The following is an 18,732-nucleotide window of genomic DNA, read 5'->3' as shown; positions in this document are numbered from 1 at the left end:
ATGTAATCTGTTAATAAGTGTACACATAGGATCCAAAATTTTGCTGTTAATCAAGTGCCAGTGGTGTAGTGGTATCATGCAAGATTCCCATTCTTGTAACCCGGGTTCGATTCCCGGCTGGCGCATCCAATGGGTTCCTTTTCATGACTTTGTAAAACAAGACAAAATGTATTGCCAAATGCTAAACACAGGTGGGAATATTATTGTGCTCTTTCAGGTGAGAAAGCAATATCTACTGCGAAAAATTTCTTTACTTCTGTGCTTTTATGTTCCCAGTGCCCTAATGATTACCACAATATCTCTGTACTGACTATTGTGTCGCCTCGTCCTGTTAGTGCTAACTGATATGTGACTAGAGGGAATACATTCACAAGTAAACCATCTTGTCTTAATCGAATTAAGTCCCAGCCATTAAAAATCGTTGGCTTTGGTTCCAAGATCTATATTCTGAATGAACTGCAAGAGACACAGCTGTCTTAAGTCAACGAAAGTTGTTATGAGGTAGGCGGAATTTTACACTCAGTAACAACAGCCATAGAGCTCAGCTCACCAGACAGATTAAGCTCATCGCCTGCCTCTTGCAACCTCTACTCTCTTGTCCTCAACTTTATTTTTTAGTGAATTTCAAAGTGCACAACATTGTGAGGAAGGAAATGGCATAGCCAAGTCCTCGTGAAAGCCAAAGGACATGAGTAAACAGATGCATGAGCACATATAAAGCTTGTTACAACTTTATCGATTAGTGCAGAGGCCCAGTGGCCTAATGGATAAGGCATCAGCCTTCGGAGCTGAGGATTGTGGGTTCGAGTCCCATCTGGGTCAACTTATAAATTAGATGGAAAAAGCATATCATGCCTAATGGCGTTCAGCCGCATTGGTCTATGGACTTTCTATAAAATCCTCTGCATGATTCCTTGGGCAGTCTTATCTTTAAGAGGAATTGTATTGACAGGACACAAACTGCAAGAATTGCCATATTATGTGCCACAGCCTAAATCTTTGTCCACACGTTTATTTCTGAGTGATTTCAATGAGCGCAATCTTATAAAACGTGAAAAGTAACATTGCGTTCTTTTCAAGACAGTAAATATTATGTCCTGCTATTTTGCATTATTCTTGAGAGCAGGTATTGATTTTTAGCTGAATTCAGCACTGACCAAATCATCTGAATTTTTGAATATGTCAATCCACTCTTGTCTCAGGGGAAACAGGATAAATTGAAATCTATTTTGGGCTACAAATTGTCTGTAGGAACCCTATTTGAATCTGTTTTTATGTAATGGAAAAAAAAAGTTTTTGGTTGAAAATGTAGACCTTGGAATCTCAAATCACTAATACCGGCATATCAATCTAAATCACACATCTTGGTGACCATAAACTAAACGTCAATCTGCACTTGGAGATGTACTGTAAAAAGAGAATGTAATCTGTTAATAAATGTACACATAGGATCCAAAATTTTGCTGTTAATCAAGTGCCAGTGGTGTAGTGGTATCATGCAAGATTCCCATTCTTGTAACCCGGGTTCGATTCCCGGCTGGCGCATCCACTGGGTTCCTTTTCATGACTTTGTAAAACAAGACAAAATGTATTGCCAAATGCTAAACACAGGTGTGAATATTATTGTGCTCTTTCAGGTGAGAAAGCAATATCTACAGCGAAAATTTTCTTTACTTCTGTGCTTTTATGTTCCCAGTGCCCTAATGATTACCACAATATCTCTGTACTGACTATTGTGTCGCCTCGTCCTGTTAGTGCTAACTGATATGTGACTAGAGGGAATACATTCACAAGTAAACCATCTTGTCTTAATCGAATTAAGTCCCAGCCATTAAAAATCGTTGGCTTTGGTTCCAAGATCTATATTCTGAATGAACTGCAAGAGACACAGCTGTCTTAAGTCAACGAAAGTTGTTATGAGGTAGGCGGAATTTTACACTCAGTAACAACAGCCATAGAGCTCAGCTCACCAGACAGATTAAGCTCATCGCCTGCCTCTTGCAACCTCTACTCTCTTGTCCTCAACTTTATTTTTTAGTGAATTTCAAAGTGCACAACATTGTGAGGAAGGAAATGGCATAGCCAAGTCCTCGTGAAAGCCAAAGGACATGAGTAAACAGATGCATGAGCACATATAAAGCTTGTTACAACTTTATCAATTAGTGCAGAGGCCCAGTGGCCTAATGGATAAGGCATCAGCCTTCGGAGCTGAGGATTGTGGGTTCGAGTCCCATCTGGGTCGACTTATAAATTAGATGGAAAAAGCATATCATGCCTAATGGCGTTCAGCCGCATTGGTCTATGGACTTTCTATAAAATCCTCTGCATGATTCCTTGGGCAGTCTTATCTTTAAGAGGAATTGTATTGACAGGACACAAACTGCAAGAATTGCCATATTATGTGCCACAGCCTAAATCTTTGTCCACACGTTTATTTCTGAGTGATTTCAATGAGCGCAATCTTATAAAACGTGAAAAGTAACATTGCGTTCTTTTCAAGACAGTAAATATTATGTCCTGCTATTTTGCATTATTCTTGAGAGCAGGTATTGATTTTTAGCTGAATTCAGCACTGACCAAATCATCTGAATTTTTCAATATGTCAATCCACTCTTGTCTCAGGGGAAACAGGATAAATTGAAATCTATTTTGGGCTACAAATTGTCTGTAGGAACCCTATTTGAATCTGTTTTTATGTAATGGAAAAAAAAAAGTTTTTGGTTGAAAATGTAGACCTTGGAATCTCAAATCACTAATACCGGCATATCAATCTAAATCACACATCTTGGTGACCATAAACTAAACTTCAATCTGCACTTGGAGATGTACTGTAAAAAGAGAATGTAATCTGTTAATAAATGTACACATAGGATCCAAAATTTTGCTGTTAATCAAGTGCCAGTGGTGTAGTGGTATCATGCAAGATTCCCATTCTTGTAACCCGGGTTCGATTCCCGGCTGGCGCATCCACTGGGTTCCTTTTCATGACTTTGTAAAACAAGACAAAATGTATTGCCAAATGCTAAACACAGGTGTGAATATTATTGTGCTCTTTCAGGTGAGAAAGCAATATCTACAGCGAAAATTTTCTTTACTTCTGTGCTTTTATGTTCCCAGTGCCCTAATGATTACCACAATATCTCTGTACTGACTATTGTGTCGCCTCGTCCTGTTAGTGCTAACTGATATGTGACTAGAGGGAATACATTCACAAGTAAACCATCTTGTCTTAATCGAATTAAGTCCCAGCCATTAAAAATCGTTGGCTTTGGTTCCAAGATCTATATTCTGAATGAACTGCAAGAGACACAGCTGTCTTAAGTCAACGAAAGTTGTTATGAGGTAGGCGGAATTTTACACTCAGTAACAACAGCCATAGAGCTCAGCTCACCAGACAGATTAAGCTCATCGCCTGCCTCTTGCAACCTCTACTCTCTTGTCCTCAACTTTATTTTTTAGTGAATTTCAAAGTGCACAACATTGTGAGGAAGGAAATGGCATAGCCAAGTCCTCGTGAAAGCCAAAGGACATGAGTAAACAGATGCATGAGCACATATAAAGCTTGTTACAACTTTATCGATTAGTGCAGAGGCCCAGTGGCCTAATGGATAAGGCATCAGCCTTCGGAGCTGAGGATTGTGGGTTCGAGTCCCATCTGGGTCAACTTATAAATTAGATGGAAAAAGCATATCATGCCTAATGGCGTTCAGCCGCATTGGTCTATGGACTTTCTATAAAATCCTCTGCATGATTCCTTGGGCAGTCTTATCTTTAAGAGGAATTGTATTGACAGGACACAAACTGCAAGAATTGCCATATTATGTGCCACAGCCTAAATCTTTGTCCACACGTTTATTTCTGAGTGATTTCAATGAGCGCAATCTTATAAAACGTGAAAAGTAACATTGCGTTCTTTTCAAGACAGTAAATATTATGTCCTGCTATTTTGCATTATTCTTGAGAGCAGGTATTGATTTTTAGCTGAATTCAGCACTGACCAAATCATCTGAATTTTTGAATATGTCAATCCACTCTTGTCTCAGGGGAAACAGGATAAATTGAAATCTATTTTGGGCTACAAATTGTCTGTAGGAACCCTATTTGAATCTGTTTTTATGTAATGGAAAAAAAAAAGTTTTTGGTTGAAAATGTAGACCTTGGAATCTCAAATCACTAATACCGGCATATCAATCTAAATCACACATCTTGGTGACCATAAACTAAACTTCAATCTGCACTTGGAGATGTACTGTAAAAAGAGAATGTAATCTGTTAATAAGTGTACACATAGGATCCAAAATTTTGCTGTTAATCAAGTGCCAGTGGTGTAGTGGTATCATGCAAGATTCCCATTCTTGTAACCCGGGTTCGATTCCCAGCTGGCGCATCCAATGGGTTCCTTTTCATGACTTTGTAAAACAAGACAAAATGTATTGCCAAATGCTAAACACAGGTGTGAATATTATTGTGCTCTTTCAGGTGAGAAAGCAATATCTACAGCGAAAATTTTCTTTACTTCTGTGCTTTTATGTTCCCAGTGCCCTAATGATTACCACAATATCTCTGTACTGACTATTGTGTCGCCTCGTCCTGTTAGTGCTAACTGATATGTGACTAGAGGGAATACATTCACAAGTAAACCATCTTGTCTTAATCGAATTAAGTCCCAGCCATTAAAAATCGTTGGCTTTGGTTCCAAGATCTATATTCTGAATGAACTGCAAGAGACACAGCTGTCTTAAGTCAACGAAAGTTGTTATGAGGTAGGTGGAATTTTACACTCAGTAACAACAGCCATAGAGCTCAGCTCACCAGACAGATTAATCTCATCGCCTGCCTCTTGCAACCTCTACTCTCTTGTCCTCAACTTTATTTTTAAGTGAATTTCAAAGTGCACAACATTGTGATGAAGGAAATGGCATAGCCAAGTCCGCGTGAAAGCCAAAGGACATGAGTAAACAGATGCATGAGCACATATAAAGCTTGTTACAACTTTATCAATTAGTGCAGAGGCCCAGTGGCCTAATGGATAAGGCATCAGCCTTCGGAGCTGAGGATTGTGGGTTGGAGTCCCATCTGGGTCAACTTATAAATTAGATGGAAAAAGCATATCATGCCTAATGGCGTTCAGCCGCATTGGTCTATGGACTTTCTATAAAATCCTCTGCATGATGCCTTGGGCAGTCTTATCTTTAAGAGGAATTGTATTGACAGGACACAAACTGCAAGAATTGCCATATTATGTGCCACAGCCTAAATCTTTGTCCACACGTTTATTTCTGAGTGATTTCAATGAGCGCAATCTTATAAAACGTGAAAAGTAACATTGCGTTCTTTTCAAGACAGTAAATATTATGTCCTGCTATTTTGCATTATTCTTGAGAGCAGGTATTGATTTTTAGCTGAATTCAGCACTGACCAAATCATCTGAATTTTTGAATATGTCAATCCACTCTTGTCTCAGGGGAAACAGGATAAATTGAAATCTATTTTGGGCTACAAATTGTCTGTAGGAACCCTATTTGAATCTGTTTTTATGTAATGGAAAAAAAAAAAGTTTTTGGTTGAAAATGTAGACCTTGGAATCTCAAATCACTAATACCGGCATATCAATCTAAATCACACATCTTGGTGACCATAAACTAAACTTCAATCTGCACTTGGAGATGTACTGTAAAAAGAGAATGTAATCTGTTAATAAGTGTACACATAGGATCCAAAATTTTGCTGTTAATCAAGTGCCAGTGGTGTAGTGGTATCATGCAAGATTCCCATTCTTGTAACCCGGGTTCGATTCCCAGCTGGCGCATCCAATGGGTTCCTTTTCATGACTTTGTAAAACAAGACAAAATGTATTGCCAAATGCTAAACACAGGTGTGAATATTATTGTGCTCTTTCAGGTGAGAAAGCAATATCTACAGCGAAAATTTTCTTTACTTCTGTGCTTTTATGTTCCCAGTGCCCTAATGATTACCACAATATCTCTGTACTGACTATTGTGTCGCCTCGTCCTGTTAGTGCTAACTGATATGTGACTAGAGGGAATACATTCACAAGTAAACCATCTTGTCTTAATCGAATTAAGTCCCAGCCATTAAAAATCGTTGGCTTTGGTTCCAAGATCTATATTCTGAATGAACTGCAAGAGACACAGCTGTCTTAAGTCAACGAAAGTTGTTATGAGGTAGGCGGAATTTTACACTCAGTAACAACAGCCATAGAGCTCAGCTCACCAGACAGATTAAGCTCATCGCCTGCCTCTTGCAACCTCTACTCTCTTGTCCTCAACTTTATTTTTTAGTGAATTTCAAAGTGCACAACATTGTGATGAAGGAAATGGCATAGCCAAGTCCTTGTGAAAGCCAAAGGACATGAGTAAACAGATGCATGAGCACATATAAAGCTTGTTACAACTTTATCAATTAGTGCAGAGGCCCAGTGGCCTAATGGATAAGGCATCAGCCTTCGGAGCTGAGGATTGTGGGTTGGAGTCCCATCTGGGTCAACTTATAAATTAGATGGAAAAAGCATATCATGCCTAATGGCGCTCAGCCGCATTGGTCTATGGACTTTCTATAAAATCCTCTGCATGATTCCTTGGGCAGTCTTATCTTTAAGAGGAATTGTATTGACAGGACACAAACTGCAAGAATTGCCATATTATGTGCCACAGCCTAAATCTTTGTCCACACGTTTATTTCTGAGTGATTTCAATGAGCGCAATCTTATAAAACGTGAAAAGTAACATTGCGTTCTTTTCAAGACAGTAAATATTATGTCCTGCTATTTTGCATTATTCTTGAGAGCAGGTATTGATTTTTAGCTGAATTCAGCACTGACCAAATCATCTGAATTTTTGAATATGTCAATCCACTCTTGTCTCAGGGGAAACAGGATAAATTGAAATCTATTTTGGGCTACAAATTGTCTGTAGGAACCCTATTTGAATCTGTTTTTATGTAATGGAAAAAAAAAAAGTTTTTGGTTGAAAATGTAGACCTTGGAATCTCAAATCACTAATACCGGCATATCAATCTAAATCACACATCTTGGTGACCATAAACTAAACTTCAATCTGCACTTGGAGATGTACTGTAAAAAGAGAATGTAATCTGTTAATAAGTGTACACATAGGATCCAAAATTTTGCTGTTAATCAAGTGCCAGTGGTGTAGTGGTATCATGCAAGATTCCCATTCTTGTAACCCGGGTTCGATTCCCGGCTGGCGCATCCAATGGGTTCCTTTTCATGACTTTGTAAAACAAGACAAAATGTATTGCCAAATGCTAAACACAGGTGTGAATATTATTGTGCTCTTTCAGGTGAGAAAGCAATATCTACAGCGAAAATTTTCTTTACTTCTGTGCTTTTATGTTCCCAGTGCCCTAATGATTACCACAATATCTCTGTACTGACTATTGTGTCGCCTCGTCCTGTTAGTGCTAACTGATATGTGACTAGAGGGAATACATTCACAAGTAAACCATCTTGTCTTAATCGAATTAAGTCCCAGCCATTAAAAATCGTTGGCTTTGGTTCCAAGATCTATATTCTGAATGAACTGCAAGAGACACAGCTGTCTTAAGTCAACGAAAGTTGTTATGAGGTAGGCGGAATTTTACACTCAGTAACAACAGCCATACAGCTCAGCTCACCAGACAGATTAAGCTCATCGCCTGCCTCTTGCAACCTCTACTCTCTTGTCCTCAACTTTATTTTTAAGTGAATTTCAAAGTTAACAACATTGTGATGAAGGAAATGGCATAGCCAAGTCCGCGTGAAAGCCAAAGGACATGAGTAAACAGATGCATGAGCACATATAAAGCTTGTTACAATTTTATTAACTAGCGCAGAGGCCCAGTGGCCTAATGGATAAGGCATCAACCTTCGGAGCTGAGGATTGTGGGTTCGAGTCCCATCTGGGTCAACTTATAAATTAGATGGAAAAAGCATATCATGCCTAATGGCGTTCAGCCGCATTGGTCTATGGACTTTCTATAAAATCCTCTGCATGATTCCTTGGGCAGTCTTATCTTTAAGAGGAATTGTATTGACAGGACACAAACTGCAAGAATTGCCATATTATGTGCCACAGCCTAAATCTTTGTCCACACGTTTATTTCTGAGTGATTTCAATGAGCGCAATCTTATAAAACGTGAAAAGTAACATTGCGTTCTTTTCAAGACAGTAAATATTATGTCCTGCTATTTTGCATTATTCTTGAGAGCAGGTATTGATTTTTAGCTGAATTCAGCACTGACCAAATCATCTGAATTTTTGAATATGTCAATCCACTCTTGTCTCAGGGGAAACAGGATAAATTGAAATCTATTTTGGGCTACAAATTGTCTGTAGGAACCCTATTTGAATCTGTTTTTATGTAATGGAAAAAAAAAAGTTTTTGGTTGAAAATGTAGACCTTGGAATCTCAAATCACTAATACCGGCATATCAATCTAAATCACACATCTTGGTGACCATAAACTAAACGTCAATCTGCACTTGGAGATGTACTGTAAAAAGAGAATGTAATCTGTTAATAAATGTACACATAGGATCCAAAATTTTGCTGTTAATCAAGTGCCAGTGGTGTAGTGGTATCATGCAAGATTCCCATTCTTCTAACCCGGGTTCGATTCCCGGCTGGCGCATCCAATGGGTTCCTTTTCATGACTTTGTAAAACAAGACAAAATGTATTCCCAAATGCTAAACACAGGTGTGAATATTATTGTGCTCTTTCAGGTGAGAAAGCAATATCTACAGCGAAAATTTTCTTTACTTCTGTGCTTTTATGTTCCCAGTGCCCTAATGATTACCACAATATCTCTGTACTGACTATTGTGTCGCCTCGTCCTGTTAGTGCTAACTGATATGTGACTAGAGGGAATACATTCACAAGTAAACCATCTTGTCTTAATCGAATTAAGTCCCAGCCATTAAAAATCGTTGGCTTTGGTTCCAAGATCTATATTCTGAATGAACTGCAAGAGACACAGCTGTCTTAAGTCAACGAAAGTTGTTATGAGGTAGGCGGAATTTTACACTCAGTAACAACAGCCATAGAGCTCAGCTCACCAGACAGATTAAGCTCATCGCCTGCCTCTTGCAACCTCTACTCTCTTGTCCTCAACTTTATTTTTAAGTGAATTTCAAAGTGCACAACATTGTGATGAAGGAAATGGCATAGCCAAGTCCGCGTGAAAGCCAAAGGACATGAGTAAACAGATGCATGAGCACATATAAAGCTTGTTACAACTTTATCAATTAGTGCAGAGGCCCAGTGGCCTAATGGATAAGGCATCAGCCTTCGGAGCTGAGGATTGTGGGTTGGAGTCCCATCTGGGTCAACTTATAAATTAGATGGAAAAAGCATATCATGCCTAATGGCGTTCAGCCGCATTGGTCTATGGACTTTCTATAAAATCCTCTGCATGATTCCTTGGGCAGTCTTATCTTTAAGAGGAATTGTATTGACAGGACACAAACTGCAAGAATTGCCATATTATGTGCCACAGCCTAAATCTTTGTCCACACGTTTATTTCTGAGTGATTTCAATGAGCGCAATCTTATAAAACGTGAAAAGTAACATTGCGTTCTTTTCAAGACAGTAAATATTATGTCCTGCTATTTTGCATTATTCTTGAGAGCAGGTATTGATTTTTAGCTGAATTCAGCACTGACCAAATCATCTGAATTTTTGAATATGTCAATCCACTCTTGTCTCAGGGGAAACAGGATAAATTGAAATCTATTTTGGGCTACAAATTGTCTGTAGGAACCCTATTTGAATCTGTTTTTATGTAATGGAAAAAAAAAGTTTTTGGTTGAAAATGTAGACCTTGGAATCTCAAATCACTAATACCGGCATATCAATCTAAATCACACATCTTGGTGACCATAAACTAAACGTCAATCTGCACTTGGAGATGTACTGTAAAAAGAGAATGTAATCTGTTAATAAATGTACACATAGGATCCAAAATTTTGCTGTTAATCAAGTGCCAGTGGTGTAGTGGTATCATGCAAGATTCCCATTCTTCTAACCCGGGTTCGATTCCCGGCTGGCGCATCCAATGGGTTCCTTTTCATGACTTTGTAAAACAAGACAAAATGTATTCCCAAATGCTAAACACAGGTGTGAATATTATTGTGCTCTTTCAGGTGAGAAAGCAATATCTACAGCGAAAATTTTCTTTACTTCTGTGCTTTTATGTTCCCAGTGCCCTAATGATTACCACAATATCTCTGTACTGACTATTGTGTCGCCTCGTCCTGTTAGTGCTAACTGATATGTGACTAGAGGGAATACATTCACAAGTAAACCATCTTGTCTTAATCGAATTAAGTCCCAGCCATTAAAAATCGTTGGCTTTGGTTCCAAGATCTATATTCTGAATGAACTGCAAGAGACACAGCTGTCTTAAGTCAACGAAAGTTGTTATGAGGTAGGCGGAATTTTACACTCAGTAACAACAGCCATACAGCTCAGCTCACCAGACAGATTAAGCTCATCGCCTGCCTCTTGAAACCTCTACTCTCTTGTCCTCAACTTTATTTTTTAGTGAATTTCAAAGTGCACAACATTGTGAGGAAGGAAATGGCATAGCCAAGTCCTCGTGAAAGCCAAAGGACATGAGTAAACAGATGCATGAGCACATATAAAGCTTGTTACAACTTTATCAATTAGTGCAGAGGCCCAGTGGCCTAATGGATAAGGCATCAGCCTTCGGAGCTGAGGATTGTGGGTTGGAGTCCCATCTGGGTCAACTTATAAATTAGATGGAAAAAGCATATCATGCCAAATGGCGTTCAGCCGCATTGGTCTATGGACTTTCTATAAAATCCTCTGCATGATTCCTTGGGCAGTCTTATCTTTAAGAGGAATTGTATTGACAGGACACAAACTGCAAGAATTGCCATATTATGTGCCACAGCCTAAATCTTTGTCCACACGTTTATTTCTGAGTGATTTCAATGAGCGCAATCTTATAAAACGTGAAAAGTAACATTGCGTTCTTTTCAAGACAGTAAATATTATGTCCTGCTATTTTGCATTATTCTTGAGAGCAGGTATTGATTTTTAGCTGAATTCAGCACTGACCAAATCATCTGAATTTTTGAATATGTCAATCCACTCTTGTCTCAGGGGAAACAGGATAAATTGAAATCTATTTTGGGCTACAAATTGTCTGTAGGAACCCTATTTGAATCTGTTTTTATGTAATGGAAAAAAAAAAAGTTTTGGGTTGAAAATGTAGACCTTGGAATCTCAAATCACTAATACCGGCATATCAATCTAAATCACACATCTTGGTGACCATAAACTAAACTTCAATCTGCACTTGGAGATGTATTGTAAAAAGAGAATGTAATCTGTTAATAAATGTACACATAGGATTCAAAATTTTGCTGTTAACCAAGTGCCAGTGGTGTAGTGGTATCATGCAAGATTCCCATTCTTGTAACCCGGGTTCGATTCCCGGCTGGCGCAACCAATGGGTTCCTTTTCATGACTCTGTAAAACAAGACAAAATGTATTGCCAAATGCTAAACACAGGTGTGAATATTATTGTGCTCTTTCAGGTGATAAAGCAATATCTACAGCGAAAATTTTCTTTACTTCTGTGCTTTTATGTTCCCAGTGCCCTAATGATTACCACAATATCTCTGTACTGACTATTGTGTCGCCTCGTCCTGTTAGTGCTAACTGATATGTGACTAGAGGGAATACATTCACAAGTAAACCAACTTGTCCTAATCGAATTAAGTCCCAGCCATTAAAAATCGTTGGCTTTGGTTCCAAGATCTATATTCTGAATGAACTGCAAGAGACACAGCTGTCTTAAGTCAACGAAAGTTGTTATGAGGTAGGCGGAATTTTACACTCAGTAACAACAGCCATACCGCTCAGCTCACCAGACAAATTAAGCTCATCGCCTGCCTCTTGCAACCTCTACTCTCTTGTCCTCAACTTTATTTTTTAGTGAATTTCAAAGTGCACAACATTGTGATGAAGGAAATGGCATAGCCAAGTCCTCGTGAAAGCCACAATCTAAATCACACATCTTGGTGACAAGAAACTAAAATTCACTCTGCACTTGGGGACGTACTGGAAAAACAGAATGTTATCTGTTAATAAATGTACACGTAGGATCCAAAATTTCATTGTTAATCTGCTGTCTATCCTAGTGTTATATCTATGATGAAAACCTGCTGCTCTGCATGAACAAGTGCCAGTGATATAGTGGTATCATGTGAGATTCCCATTCTTTTAACCTGGGTTTGATTCCCGGCTGGCGCATCCAGTGGGTTGCTCTTTTTGACTCTGTTAAACAAACAAAATGAATGCCAAATTCTAAACACAATTGTGAATTCTATTGTGCTCTTTCAGGTGAGAAAGCAATATCTGCAGCACAAAGTTTCTTGCCCCCTCCAGGGTGTATTCCTGCCTTGTGCTCAATGATTCCAGGTAGGCTCTGGACCCACCGCGATCCTGAATTGGATAAGCGGTTACAGATAATGAATGAACGAATGAACAAAGTTTCTTTACTTCTGTGCTTTTATGTTCCCAGTGTCCTAATGGTTACCATTAAGCATGGTTACCATGGTTGTTCATGAACACAAAAGGAGATGAGTAAATAGATGCATAGTCACAACTGACTTAAGCATACATAAAGACTTACAATGCCTTGCGAAAGTATTTAGGCCCCTTGAACTTTTCAACCTTTTGCAACATTTCAGGCTTCAAACATAAAGATATAAAATAATTTTTTTGTGAAGAATCAACAAGTGGGACACAATCCTGAAGTGGAATGAAATTTATGGGATGTATCAAACCTATTTAACAAATGAAAAAACAAAGTAGGGCGTGCAATATTATTCGGCCCCTTTACTGAAAGTAAAAAAATGGATCATTCAGATATCTTCACTGGACTTCAGCAAACTAACTCCAGAAATTCAGTGAAGATATCTGAATGATCCAATGTTGTCCCAAATGACTGATGATGGTAAATAGAATCCACCTGTGTGCAATCAAATCAAATCAAATCAAATTTATTTATATAGCGCTTTTCACAACTGATGTTGTCACAAAGCAGCTTCACAGAATTCCAGTAAGACAAAGATTTGACATGAAATGTAAAAGACAAATGTAAAACCCTCAAGTGAGCAAGCCAGGGGCGACAGTGGCAAGGAAAAACTCCCCCAGCTGAGGAAGAAACCTTGGGAGGAACCAAGGCTCACAAGGGGTGACCCATCCTCCTCTGGTCAATCTACAGGTGATGATAGTTAGTAGTCCATGCGAACTTCAGTGTAGGGACAGCTTCAAGGCACTTGGTGGTTGTTGGAGCGTGGGCAGCTGGTCTGAAGCGTGGAGGAGGGTCTCGACAGTCATCCATCAGTGTCCAGACAGACAGGTGGGCAGTTGTTTACTCGGAAAGATGTAAAGGGATGGAATTAGTTTTGAACTGTTTTGTGTTTATAAAGTAGAAAATATGAAAATTTCCAGAGTGTGGCTAATGACTCAGCTTTAACTAAAAGGAGAGAACCAGGAGGACACACAGACACCGCTCCACCGTCAACAAACCTGATTGATGGCGAGAAGCGGCGGGACGACAGCACCAGCGTCTCAGTTTACTATAATTCCCTGTGTCCATGGACCCCCCGGATCTGCCGCCTTTATCTATGGGGGAGCATTAGCTACCATAAGATAAACTAAACAAATGTGTTTTTAGCCTAGATTTGAAGATTGCGACTGTGTCTGAGTCCCGAACATTTTCTGGAAGATCATTCCAGAGTCTGGGGGCTTTATAAGAAAAGGCTCTTCCCCCAGCTGAGGCCTTCTGAATTCTGGAAACAATTAAAAATCCAGTATTCTGTGATCTGAGTGAACGTGGAGGCTCATAATAGGAAATTGTATCTTGAAGATATTCAGGAGCAAGCCCATGTAGAGCTTTATATGTTAATAACAAAATTTTGTAGTCAATGCGGAATTTAACAGGCAGCCAATGAAGTGATGATAAAACTGGGCTGATATGTTCAAATTTTCTAGTTTTAGTGAGAACCCTAGCTGCAGCATTTTGAACTAGTTGAAGTTTTCTTAAATTGCTGCTGGTGCATCCTAACAGTAGTGCGTTACAGTAGTCAAGCCTTGAAGTAATAAAGACATGTACTAATGTTTCTGCGTCCTGAAGGGATAAGGCATTTCTAATCTTAGCAATATTGCAAAGATGTAAAAAAGCTGTCCTAGTGATACTACCTATGTGTTGATCAAATGATAAATCCGGGTCAATTATGACACCAAGATTTTTTGCTGCTGAACCAGGTTTAACTGGAAAGTCAGCTAGATTTAAAATTAAATCTGATAATTTATTTCTTGCCACTTTTGGACCCAAAAGCAGGACCTCTGTTTTGTTGCTGTTTAGAAGGAGGAAGTTACGCAACATCCAGCCTTTCACGTCTTTTACACAGTCCTCTATTTTCTTTAATCTGTGTTTGTCATCGGGCTTGGCTGAAATATACAATTGTGTGTCGTCTGCGTAACAGTGAAAGTTAATGTCATGGTTTCTTATAACTGTGCCTAGCGGTAACATGTATAGTGTAAATAATAATGGTCCTAAAATAGAGCCTTGTGGAATTCCAAATCTTACTTTAGAATAATTTGAATTTAGATTGTTTACTTTTACGAATTGATAACGTTCCGTTAAGTAAGATTTGAGCCATAATAGGGCTGTCCCTGTGATTCCAACCATGTTTTCTAACCTTTCTATGAGAATATTGTGGTCTATTGTATCGAAGGCTGCGCTTAGGTCAAGAAGCACCAACAGGGATACGTGGCCTTGATCAGAGGCAAGAAGAAGATCATTTTTTATCTTGACTAGAGCTGTCTCTGTACTATGATGTTGCCTGAATCCAGATTGGAATTTTTCATATATATGATTCTTATGTAGATATGAACTAAGTTGTTGGGCCACAGCTCTTTCTAAGATCTTGGACAGAAATGGCAAATTAGAAATAGGCCTGTAATTAGACAGTGTACTAGCATCAAGATTTGGTTTCTTGATCATAGGTTTAATAACGGCCCAGACTAAGGGATGAGTTTACTATAGTTTAAAGAGGATCGATAATAGCTGGTAGTACTTCTTTGAGCAACTTTGTGGGAATTGCATCAAGTGTGCAAGTTGTACAGTTTGCGGAGGTGATAATCTTCTGTAGTTCTAATTGTGGGAGTGGGTAAAAGGTTTCAAGTCTTTCTTTTACAGTTATATTATGTTTTATATCATTCACATCGGGTGGCAGCCAGGATGGATTTGATCCTGTGGCTTGAGTTTGTTGTCTAATATTCTCAATTTTATTATTAAAAAAGTCCATAAAATCTTTACTGGTAAGAGTTGCTGGAATTAGTTGTTCAGAACCTGCTTGATTTTTTGTAATTCTAGAAAACACACTAAACAGTGCTCTCGGATTATTTTTATTATTGGAGATCAGCGAGGCCAGATATGCTGAGCGAGCTTTAGTGAGGGCATTTCTATACTCTATAAGGCTGTCCTTCCAGGCAGAATGGAACACTTCAAGCTTGGTTGATCGCCATTTCCGCTCTAGTTTTCGTAATGTTTGTTTTAAAGTACGGGTCTTATCATTATACCATGGTGCGAGCTTTTTCTGTCTTATACTTTTATGTTTAAGTGGTGCTACCTTTTCTAAAGTAGATTGACAGGTATTTTCTAGGTAATCAGTTAGTACATCTAGGTCCATTGGGTCTGATGGAGTTGGAACTGGGGTCGATAGTTCTGGTAGGTTTTCTATAAATTGTAGGGCGGTAGATGGTTTTATTATACGCCTTGTAGAATAGCGAGGGTTCTTACATATATTATGGCTAAAACGTAGCTCATATGAAATTAAGTAATGATCGGAGATTGCTGAGGATTGCGGTAAGATATTAATTTTATCAATGTTAAGACCTAGTGTCAGAACTAAGTCTAAAGTGTGGCTGCAGTAGTGTGTAGGCCCTGTTACATTTTGAGAAATACCAATAGAGTCTAAGATTGAGGTAAATGCCTTTTTTAGTGGGTCACTTTCCTTCTCAAAATGGATATTGAAATCTCCTACAATTATAACTTTATGATTGCACACCGCTAGGTTTGTAGCAAAATCGCTGAATTCTTTCAGAAATTCTAAGTAAGGCCCTGGTGGTCTATAAATGTTGCATAATAAAAATGCGTCCTTTTTTGTGACCGGATTTGTAATAATAGTGGAGAGTACCTCAAAAGAAGAGAAGGTGTCACATTGTTTAAGACTAATTGGTATGGGGCCAGAGCAGATTACGGCATCGGACATCGTCTGGGCCAGTTTAATCACCTCTGTAATATTACCCTTAGTTACCTCAGACTGCCGCAGACGAATATCATTGGCCCCTACATGAATGACTACCCTCGAATATCTCCTATTAGCTAACAGTCTAAGGTTGCCACTAATATCCGGCGCTCTGGCTCCCGATAAACAGCTAACTGTTACTGCCGGCGCCCCTAAAGGAGTAGCTAATTTCACGTGTCGAACAATAGAGTCTCCTATAACCAGAGCACTCTTAACAGGCTCCTCAGCGGGTGCTTCGCTGAGCAGGGCAAACCTGTTTGACACGCGAATCGGAGGAGCGTGGTGTCCCGGTGGGCTAGCTTTGGCCTCAGCGTTAGCATCAGCCTTAGCTTTCCGGCTATGACACCAAGACGTCACCCATTCACCCCGCTGTGAGGGCTCTAACGCCGGAGTCGTGGGGGTGCTAACTCTCCCTAAGGCACCCGGAGTTGCTAACACTGAATCTCGCTGTTTATCCCTTAACAATAATAAGCTCCGGATGCGCACTTCTAGCTGGTCCACTTTATCCACCAGAGAGCTAACTAGCTGACACTTAGTACAAACACAACCACTATCTTTATCGCTAGAGGTGGAAAAGGGGGTTAAACTAAACATGCCACACTCTGAGCAGGCAAAACAGCCAGTAGTAGCCATGGAATTGCAGGTACTTACCGCTTTTATTTGATTTTAGTAACTTACACCAAGAACGTTACTCCAGGGTCCAGCGGCAGTTTTAGTGCCTCTGTAATGAATATTCCTGCGGAGACAATCTAAAAGATAGATCTATGGATGGTTAGTAGGTTATAAAAACAGATATAAATATAGAAATAACAGTGGAAACGAGTAAACAGGAAAACCCGAGCGATCAAAACAGCTTCCAAACGGGTACAGAAACAGCCAAACGGGTTGCCAGATCTAATCAAGTCTTTGTATAAATGCACCTGCTCTGTGACAGTCTCAGGGTTCTATTCAAAGTGCAGAGTGCATCACGAAGCCCAAGGAACACACCAGGCAGGTCTGGAATACTGTTGTGGAGAAGTTAAAAGCAGAATTTGGATACAAAAAGATTTCCCAAGGAGCACGGTGCAAGCAATCATATTAAAATGGAAGGAGTATCAGACCAATGCAAATCTACCAAGACCTGGCCGTCCCTCTAAACTTTCATCTCAAACAAGCAGAAGACTGATCAGAGATGCAGCCAAGAGGCCCATGATCACTCTGGATGAACTGCAGAGATCTACAGCTGAGGTGGGAGTCTGTCCATAGGACAACAATCAGTCATACACTGCACAAATCTGGCCTTTATGGAAGAGTGGCAAGAAGAAAGCCATTTCTCAAAGATATCCATAAAAAGTCTCATTTAAAGTTTGCCACAAGCCACCTGGGAGACACACCAAACATGTGGAAGAAGGTGCTCTGGTCCGACGAAACCAAATTCGAACTGTTTGGCCACAATGCAAAACAATATTTGGTGTAAAAGCAACACAGTTCGTCACTCTGAACACACCATCCCACTGTCAAACATGGTGGTGGAAGCATCATGGTTTGGGCCTGCTTTTCATCAGCAGGGACAGGAAAGATGGTCAAAATTGATGGGAAGATGGATGGGGCCAAATACTTGACCATTCTGGGAGAAAACCTGTTGGAGTCTGCAAGAGACCTGAGACTGGGATGGAGATTTCTTCCAACAAGACAATGAACCAAAACATAAAGCCAAATCTACAATGGAATGGTTCACAAACGTGTCCAGGTTTTGGAATGGCCAAGTCAAAATCCGGACCTGAAGCCAACCGAGAATCTGTGGAAAGAGCTGAAGACTGCTGTTCACAAACTCTTTCCATCCAACCTCACTGAGCTTGAGCTGTTTTGCAAGGCAGAATGGGCAAGAATTTCAGTCTCTCGATGTGCAAAACTGAGAGACATACCCCAAGCGACTTGCAGCTGTAATTGCAGCAAAAGGTGGCACTACAAAGTATTAAAGTGGCTGAGTAATATTGCACGCCCCACTTTTCAGTTTTTTAATTTGTCATAGTTTGACACATCCAATAAATTTCATTCCACTTCACAATTGTGTCCCACTTGTTGTTGATTCTTCACAAAAAAATAATTTTATATCTTTGTTTGAAGCCTGAAATGTGGCAAAAGTTTGAAAAGTTCAAGGGGCCTGAATACTTTCGCAAGGCACTGTATAAATGCTCAAGCATACATAAACACTTAAGCACTCATTCCAAAAGCTTCTTTTTTCAACTTTGTTGTCAAGAAGACATAACAGCTGTGTCAAATAAAATAGACTTTTGGTGACTTTTGCGTTTCTGGGGTGACATGACATAGTATGTTATGACAACTGACACTAGCTTTTTTTGTTGGTGTTGCTGTGAT

At 39.5% G+C, this 18,732-nt stretch overlaps 17 non-coding genes across 17 annotated transcripts; all 17 read left to right on the top strand.

Annotated features, from left to right (window-relative positions):
- Positions 1 to 54: 54 nt before the first annotated feature.
- On the top strand, positions 55 to 125 carry trnag-ccc (transfer RNA glycine (anticodon CCC)). Its single transcript has one exon. It is a non-coding gene; the product is annotated as a tRNA-Gly (tRNA).
- Positions 126 to 749: 624 nt separating this feature from the next.
- Positions 750 to 822, top strand: trnar-ucg (transfer RNA arginine (anticodon UCG)). Its single transcript has one exon. It is a non-coding gene; the product is annotated as a tRNA-Arg (tRNA).
- A 652-nt stretch (positions 823 to 1,474) lies between these two features.
- trnag-ccc (transfer RNA glycine (anticodon CCC)) lies at positions 1,475 to 1,545 on the top strand. The gene has a single exon. It is a non-coding gene; the product is annotated as a tRNA-Gly (tRNA).
- Positions 1,546 to 2,169: 624 nt separating this feature from the next.
- On the top strand, positions 2,170 to 2,242 carry trnar-ucg (transfer RNA arginine (anticodon UCG)). The gene has a single exon. It is a non-coding gene; the product is annotated as a tRNA-Arg (tRNA).
- Positions 2,243 to 2,895: 653 nt separating this feature from the next.
- On the top strand, positions 2,896 to 2,966 carry trnag-ccc (transfer RNA glycine (anticodon CCC)). Its single transcript has one exon. It is a non-coding gene; the product is annotated as a tRNA-Gly (tRNA).
- A 624-nt stretch (positions 2,967 to 3,590) lies between these two features.
- On the top strand, positions 3,591 to 3,663 carry trnar-ucg (transfer RNA arginine (anticodon UCG)). The gene has a single exon. It is a non-coding gene; the product is annotated as a tRNA-Arg (tRNA).
- A 653-nt stretch (positions 3,664 to 4,316) lies between these two features.
- trnag-ccc (transfer RNA glycine (anticodon CCC)) lies at positions 4,317 to 4,387 on the top strand. The gene has a single exon. It is a non-coding gene; the product is annotated as a tRNA-Gly (tRNA).
- Positions 4,388 to 5,011: 624 nt separating this feature from the next.
- trnar-ucg (transfer RNA arginine (anticodon UCG)) lies at positions 5,012 to 5,084 on the top strand. Its single transcript has one exon. It is a non-coding gene; the product is annotated as a tRNA-Arg (tRNA).
- A 654-nt stretch (positions 5,085 to 5,738) lies between these two features.
- On the top strand, positions 5,739 to 5,809 carry trnag-ccc (transfer RNA glycine (anticodon CCC)). The gene has a single exon. It is a non-coding gene; the product is annotated as a tRNA-Gly (tRNA).
- Positions 5,810 to 6,433: 624 nt separating this feature from the next.
- trnar-ucg (transfer RNA arginine (anticodon UCG)) lies at positions 6,434 to 6,506 on the top strand. The gene has a single exon. It is a non-coding gene; the product is annotated as a tRNA-Arg (tRNA).
- Positions 6,507 to 7,160: 654 nt separating this feature from the next.
- trnag-ccc (transfer RNA glycine (anticodon CCC)) lies at positions 7,161 to 7,231 on the top strand. Its single transcript has one exon. It is a non-coding gene; the product is annotated as a tRNA-Gly (tRNA).
- Positions 7,232 to 7,855: 624 nt separating this feature from the next.
- On the top strand, positions 7,856 to 7,928 carry trnar-ucg (transfer RNA arginine (anticodon UCG)). Its single transcript has one exon. It is a non-coding gene; the product is annotated as a tRNA-Arg (tRNA).
- A 653-nt stretch (positions 7,929 to 8,581) lies between these two features.
- Positions 8,582 to 8,652, top strand: trnag-ccc (transfer RNA glycine (anticodon CCC)). Its single transcript has one exon. It is a non-coding gene; the product is annotated as a tRNA-Gly (tRNA).
- Positions 8,653 to 9,276: 624 nt separating this feature from the next.
- On the top strand, positions 9,277 to 9,349 carry trnar-ucg (transfer RNA arginine (anticodon UCG)). The gene has a single exon. It is a non-coding gene; the product is annotated as a tRNA-Arg (tRNA).
- A 652-nt stretch (positions 9,350 to 10,001) lies between these two features.
- trnag-ccc (transfer RNA glycine (anticodon CCC)) lies at positions 10,002 to 10,072 on the top strand. The gene has a single exon. It is a non-coding gene; the product is annotated as a tRNA-Gly (tRNA).
- A 624-nt stretch (positions 10,073 to 10,696) lies between these two features.
- trnar-ucg (transfer RNA arginine (anticodon UCG)) lies at positions 10,697 to 10,769 on the top strand. The gene has a single exon. It is a non-coding gene; the product is annotated as a tRNA-Arg (tRNA).
- A 654-nt stretch (positions 10,770 to 11,423) lies between these two features.
- trnag-ccc (transfer RNA glycine (anticodon CCC)) lies at positions 11,424 to 11,494 on the top strand. Its single transcript has one exon. It is a non-coding gene; the product is annotated as a tRNA-Gly (tRNA).
- The last annotated feature ends 7,238 nt before the right edge of the window (positions 11,495 to 18,732 follow it).

This window comes from Hoplias malabaricus, chromosome 11 (assembly GCF_029633855.1).
Source record: "Hoplias malabaricus isolate fHopMal1 chromosome 11, fHopMal1.hap1, whole genome shotgun sequence".
Classification (NCBI taxonomy): Eukaryota; Metazoa; Chordata; class Actinopteri; order Characiformes; family Erythrinidae; genus Hoplias; species Hoplias malabaricus.
This window is presented reverse-complemented; position numbering and strand designations above follow the sequence as displayed.